The following is a 7,014-nucleotide window of genomic DNA, read 5'->3' as shown; positions in this document are numbered from 1 at the left end:
GAATATATACATGAATATATATATTTATATGCATATATATATAGGTATATATTTATATGCATATATATATAGGTATATATTTATATGCATATATATATAGGTATATATTTATATGCATATATATAGGTATATATTTATATGCATACATATATATATATTTATATATATTTATATGCATATATATCGAAATACATGTTTAAAGCAAATTTTAGCCTTGTCATTTTTCTGTTTGTTTGTTTTTTTTTCTTTCAAAGAAAACACCTCTTCGGTTTTGTAAGTCATTTTATTCCGACATAACAACAACAGCAATAAATATTTCTTTTATTGGCCACAAGAACCCAAGACGTTGGGCTCGGGTCAAAGGCGAAATGGCGAAGAAAACGACAAACAAGTGAATTACATGGAGTAAAAAACGGCGAGATCCACCATAACAAAGCAATAAATATATAACCGTAGTAACACGAAAGAATCCTCCAAACTCCCCCGCCCAAATGGTGCCTGGGCAACTGCATAAAGTAATTCCGGGCTCTCCATACAGAACCCTGTTATTACCTTGGTACTCTGAAAGCAGGTACCTCCTTCCAGTTGTTGCTACCAACCTACTTGCTGCATAAGTTTACGGTAGGGCTGTTTAGCCAAGCAAATGTATCATTCTTATCAAACCTTTCATAAAATATATTTGAGGCAAGGGCCCCTCCCTCTACCCTCACTCTTATCTTCAAGTGGTTCTTGAAGAAAATGATTAAGATTTCAATTATAACGAAGAACGGTGATGATATGGAGGTGAAGGATGACTAGTTTCCTTTTTCTTCTTCTTTTTCCTAGGTAAGTACAAGGCCAACAACTGCTGTTGGTGGCTGCGTAGTCAGTTTAAGAGATCGCGTTTTATTTCTACAATTGTTATGTTAACCCTTAAGGGATGAAACCCAAACGAAATTTCAACTCAAATTTATAATTATCTGAACTGATGTATACACACACACACACACATACACACATTTGTATATATAAATGTATGTATGTATATATATATAGGCAATATATGTGTATATATGTATAAAGAGATAGGTATATATATATGTGTGTGTGTGTGTATGTATGTATGTATGTATATGAATATGTATATATTTGTATATATATGTATATCCATATATATGTGTGTGCATATATTTATATATATATATATATATATATGTACATATATATATATATATAAATTCAGTGATAATGTGTGTATATACATATATATATATAAATTCAGAAGAGTGGAACAACAAGGCACCAATATTTATAGGGCTTTATTTTGCTGGAAATTAATACATTTGTATTGAAATATTTTCATTGATATATATATATATATATATATATATGTACATATATATATATATATAAATTCAGTGATAATGTGTGTATATACATATATATATATAAATTCAGAAGAGTGGAACAACAAGGCACCAATATTTATAGGGCTTTATTTTGCTGGAAATTAATACATTTGTATTGAAATATTTTCATTGATATATATATATATATATATATATATGTATGAATCTCCCGCTATCTACGTGGCCCTAGCCCACCTTTTGGTACAATAATAAAGAATAGCAAGAATGCTAAGAATGGAAAGGATTTTCGCTTATTTGTCGTTGTTTGTGATGTAATGTCACTGTTGGGCGGTGGGGGAGACAGGTTGTAATGTTATAACTGATATTGCAGCGATGGTGGTGGTGGTGGTGGTGTTATTGATGTGGTTGGTTGTTTATGGTGGTGGTGATGTTGGTGTGGATAGTAAATATAATAGGGGGCAGGAGAAGTGGGAACGGATGGATGGGGTTGGCATTATTGATACTTCGTTGATGATATGATGTTGATATCAGCAGTGATTTTTCTGTGGTTTTGGCAATGATAAAATGGTGCTGGTGTTTTGTTTTAAAGTGTTATTGTGGTGGGAGCGATAGCGAATTATGATGGTGTTGATTTGATGTTGATCAAGATTTTTTTTATATGCGATTCTGATTGTGATGTTATTGTGAAATTGTAATATTCGTGATAATGTTGGTGTTCGTGCTGGTATTGTTGTTGTTGTTGGTAGTGATGATGTTACGAAGTCAGTGTTTGTAATAGCGACAGAGATAAAGTATGTTGGTGCTGTTATTTATTGATACAGGCTGTGATTTATATATACACATATATATATCTCTATATTGCGGTGATGATAATGGAACGAACGTGTGGTTGAAATCTGATGTTCTCGATGCTATGGCGATCGTAGGCGATGTGATGTTACTGTCGGTGGGTGTGCGGTATTCCGATGCTATGATTGTCGTATTGGAATTACTTGTTGTAGTTGTAGGATGGCTGTGGTGGTGATGCGAGTGATGATGCTAAAGATGGAATGGTAGTCTGTTGTGTTTTTTGGAGTATTTAATGATATTAAAGCGGTGGAATGCAGATTTGTTCGAACGTCGATATTTACTTTCAGCCCTTTACAGTCTGGGTTCTAATTCCACCGAAGTCGATTTCGTCTTTCAGCCTTCTGGTAGGCGGAGGAGGGGTCATAAAATAAGTACCATCACGTACAGGGCTCAATCTAATCTACTAATCCCTCCCTCAAAATTTGTAGCTTTATGCGTATTTTGTTTTTTTTACTGCTTTTTTTAATTATTATTATTGGCAGAATCGGTTGAGCGTCGTGCAAAATTCATTGTAGTATTATTTAGTTGCGTCCCTTCGTGTTCTGAAGTTCGAACACCGCCACAGTCAACTTTGATTTCATCTCTCCGAGGTCGTTAAAATACAATATCGATCGAGTACTGAGATCGATCTGATCGACTGCAGCCTCCTCTCCCAGATTTTGTGACCTTGTACTTATGTCATACATCATTATTTATCGTTTACCGTAAATTGATAGACAGCGACAGAATTGTAGAGACGGTTGAGCATTGAATTAAATACCTAAGTAATTTCATGACTAAATTCAGAGTTACACTTTCGCCGAGTGTGACCTTGTCTTCATCTTTGGAGTCGATTTTCTCGATTAATAATGCACACCCGCCCCCATCTGCAAATGTAAAAACTTGTATCAATGTAAAAAAAAATATATATAGGTAACAATAGTGATGATGTTGGTTGCACAAGTGTTTATTTTCATAATATTTGGTGGTGGCAATGGTGAGAAATTGTTCAAAATAGTTATATATAATTTTTTTTAAAAAAACATATTTGGAAGTAGGAATCAATTAAGATTGTTCCTCTAGTTTTTTTTTTCTAGTTATATCTGGAGTGCAGCAGAGCAGCCTTTGTGGGGGCTAATGAATAATGAGTCCGATGTGTATTCGTTCAATCGCCCTATTTATTCAACTGCTCCTTCGTTAAATCCCTAACTTCACTGAATTGCCTGGCTCTCGTGACCATCACACAGCACATATATCAAACTTCCCACCACAGGAATGTTATATATCTTCTCTCTTTTTTTATCATGTTATTTGACGGTTGTTGCTTCTTGTTTTGCTGGTTTGCAAACTCATGGTGATAAGACAATCCAGAGGAACAGAAACAACTTGCACTTGTAGAAACCACCTACTCTTCTTGCAGAAAGCAGCTGCATTCATTGTAAAAGTCTAATGTAGATGCTGCAGAAGCCAGATGCACTTGTTGTAAAAGCCAGATGCACTTGTTATAAAAGCCAGATGCACTTGTATTCCTGGATGATCGGGTGGAACTCCTGTTTGTTCCATTGCTCCAAAAAGTGCCCAAAATCTAGCCAAAGGAATATTATAGTCAATTCTCTCTTAATTTATATCAATGATTTGCCACAGCTAAAAAATTTATACAGATGCATACTTATACATCTGCTTATAGAAATTCGGCCAGTATAAACCTAAACGTTGATCAAAAGCAGTGATTCTCAACCGGGGCCCATATAAGATTTTTGGGGGTCCATAATAATAAATAGGAGATCCACAATAGTATTTTAAGAGCCCCTGAAAAAAAATGCTTTAGATGAATGTATTGCAAGAAACAGCTAGGTTTCTTTGTCTAACATTTTCCATAGTTCAACCTACACAAGTTAATGTGTGGAAAATGAAATAGAAGTTTTGAAAGAAGTTTCTATGAAACTAGTTTTTAAACATCAAATGGCGATGGGGATCCACCAGAATAAAATAGTAATCAAAGGGGTCCCAGTCCATAGGTAAAAAAAAAAATGGTTGATCTATAGTGAATGTGCTCATGGGTTGCAGGGGTGTAGTTTTCTTTGGCTGTGAAAAAAGATTTTCGATTTTACATCTTGATTTAGGAAATGTTAATACTTAAACCTTTTTCTTGAATGAGACTGAAATCCCAACTGTTTAGAACAGCTCTGACCTAGGAATTATTGTACTTTGCGATTTGAAGTTTTTTATGCTAAATTCACCGTGAAAGGTTTTTTAATGATGCATTTGATTTAGCTCTTTTACGGTCACGAAACAAAACTTTTTGTTTAAAATGTTTGAAACATATCCTTACTCAACTGAAGTATGGCCTGAAATTTGGAGTCCTTGTTAAAATATCTTGATTACTTTCCTAGCGCAACATCCTTTTACTCATTTGGCCTTGGTAAATTTTTTCAACCAGATCGTTTAAAATATTTTAAAACTTGAATCTTTTGAAGATGAATAAAAATAGACCAAATTTTCTTTTAATTCAAACGATTTATTGGTTATCTCACAAAATATTAATGAATTTTCCGTGACTACAAATTGTAATACGAAAGGTCATTCTGAAAAGACTTCTTAAATGCTCCAAACTGGATATATTTAAATATTTTTTACTTTCTACACAGTACTCTCCATAGAGACTAAACTTTCAGAACGTCTGGTAATGATAAATATATAGTTGAAGGATTTAACAAATGCCTTTCTTTTGGAAATGTTTGTCAGCCCTGATCAAGTAGTTCTATGATGAAAGGCATTGCATATATGACCATCATAATTTTTAAGGTATATTATACCAAGTAGCTCTCCTACTGTATTGTTGAGGAGCAAAGCAACGATGTGGGGGGGGGTCTTGTTTTTTCATCTATGACACACTGTATAAGGCGCTAAAATGTTAGACACCAGCTCTTTGAAAAAAATAAGTTTACATGTACTGAAATCGTTTTAAAACAGAGATTGTCGTACGCATTGCACTTTGCAGCAAAGAGATAGACATGCTCTTGTGTGGGGCATTAAATAACAGTCAAGTTTTCTAAATATCATGACATATTACGACTCGCCTCAAAAAACTCGCGGTCAGTGGTTGAAAATGTCTGATGTAGTTTGTACTTTATGGGAGATTTTGGCTCTTATTTCTTAAAGGTAATGTAGATGGAGGTAGATAGAATATGATATTTGTGTTACCCACTTAATGTCATTTGGAGAGGTGGTGATAATATTGGAGCTAGTTATTGTTTAGCACCAGTTCAATCCTGATCGTGACATTCTACCCAGGACCACCCTGTCCGTTTAGGGAGGGACGTGTGTGCGTGTTCTGCATTTATAGAAGACGGTAAGATGTTATTCAAGGGAGATTTGGTTGCTATTTCCAGCATGCTGAATCACCTAAAAGCACCTTTGTTGGCTCGGCTGGTAGCCTAGGTTGATCCTTAGCGAGTCAATCTCGGATCAAGAATATTCCCACCATGATCGATCTGTTTTATTTTTCAAGGAGTACACTATCCAATGTCCTTCCATTTTTTCTTTAATGACAGTAAAGTGTGATCCAAGAAATATTTAACTGTTACTTTGTACATGTCAGCTTCGGTACTGTTTCGGTGTTAGTATCATTAGAACGATGTTAGTGGTTGGTATTCATGTTACAGTCTTAACGCTAATGTTGCTTTAGTGTAAATGGTGGTAGTTTTATCATATAACGACATTAGTAAATGTTTGTTTGTTTTCATGATGATAGTGTTGTGCACATGGCAGTGGTAGTAATGGCATTTGCGATACCTTAAGCATAACAATGAATTTAATGATGGTGATGGTGCTTCTTAAATCCCAACCCTCCCTTGTTTTTCTGTTGTCCTAAATGTTTTCGCGACCCTTGTGGCCAAAAAAATTATTATTATTATTGAGTGAGAGAGCAGGGTATGCCATCAAAGCGACACTGGGGTAAAATATACGAATCCCATTATACCCATCATGACTACCTGTCTGATAAGGGCATTGTTATTATTATTATTATTATTATTATTAAAGGCTGTGAACTAGTAGAATTGTTAGCACGCCGGACAAAATCCGCAGCACGGCATTTCGTCCGTCTCTACGTTCTGGGTCCGAGAATTCCGCCGAGGTCCACTTTACCTTTCATCCTTTCGGGGGTCGATGAGAAAAATATGTACCTGCCGAGTACAGGAGTTCGATGTAATCGCCCCCCCCCCGCCTCCTCCGAAATTACTGGCCTTGTGCCAAAAATTTGAAACCACCACCATCATTATTATTGTTATTGTTGTTGATAACGATGTTATTTGGTGGTGATAGCAACGTTGAGGCGATGTCAGTGTTGTTTTGTTTGGTGATGTTGTTAAGGATAATGGTGTGATGGTTGTTGTTGGTTGTGAAGAGAAGGATGTTGCAGATGATGTTGATGGTGTTATTGGTGTAGTTATTGTCATGATGGTAGTGTTTATGTGTTCTTGTCGTCAGTGGTCGTCAAGATGGTAGTGATGGCGACGATTATGTTGGTGTTGCTTCTTCTACTGCTGCTGCAGTCGGTGTTGAGGTGCGCATTAGAATATCTCTCTCCATCAGAAGTGTTTCCTGCCACACTATCGATCTGGCACTGGCTGTTAACCCAACTGCTTCAGTAAACAACCCAACACCCATATACTTCACCGTCTCTGTGACAAGGAACATTCTTTGCAGTTTTGGCAGCAGCCAAACTTACCTTTAAATCACACCCAACCGTCTTTAATAAAGGGCGCAGCAATGTAGCATATGAATGTGTGTGCGAGGATATATATATATATATATATATATATATATATATATA

General features: G+C 35.6%; 1 protein-coding gene across 1 annotated transcript in view; it reads left to right on the top strand.

The window, feature by feature from the left end:
- LOC106880889 (TBC1 domain family member 7) overlaps positions 1-7,014 on the top strand; it is a 16,374-nt gene that overhangs the window by 1,217 nt on the left and 8,143 nt on the right. The gene's annotated exons all lie outside the window — the stretch shown is intronic.

This window comes from Octopus bimaculoides, chromosome 11 (genome assembly GCF_001194135.2).
Source record: "Octopus bimaculoides isolate UCB-OBI-ISO-001 chromosome 11, ASM119413v2, whole genome shotgun sequence".
NCBI lineage: Eukaryota > Metazoa > Mollusca > Cephalopoda > Octopoda > Octopodidae > Octopus > Octopus bimaculoides.
This window is presented reverse-complemented; position numbering and strand designations above follow the sequence as displayed.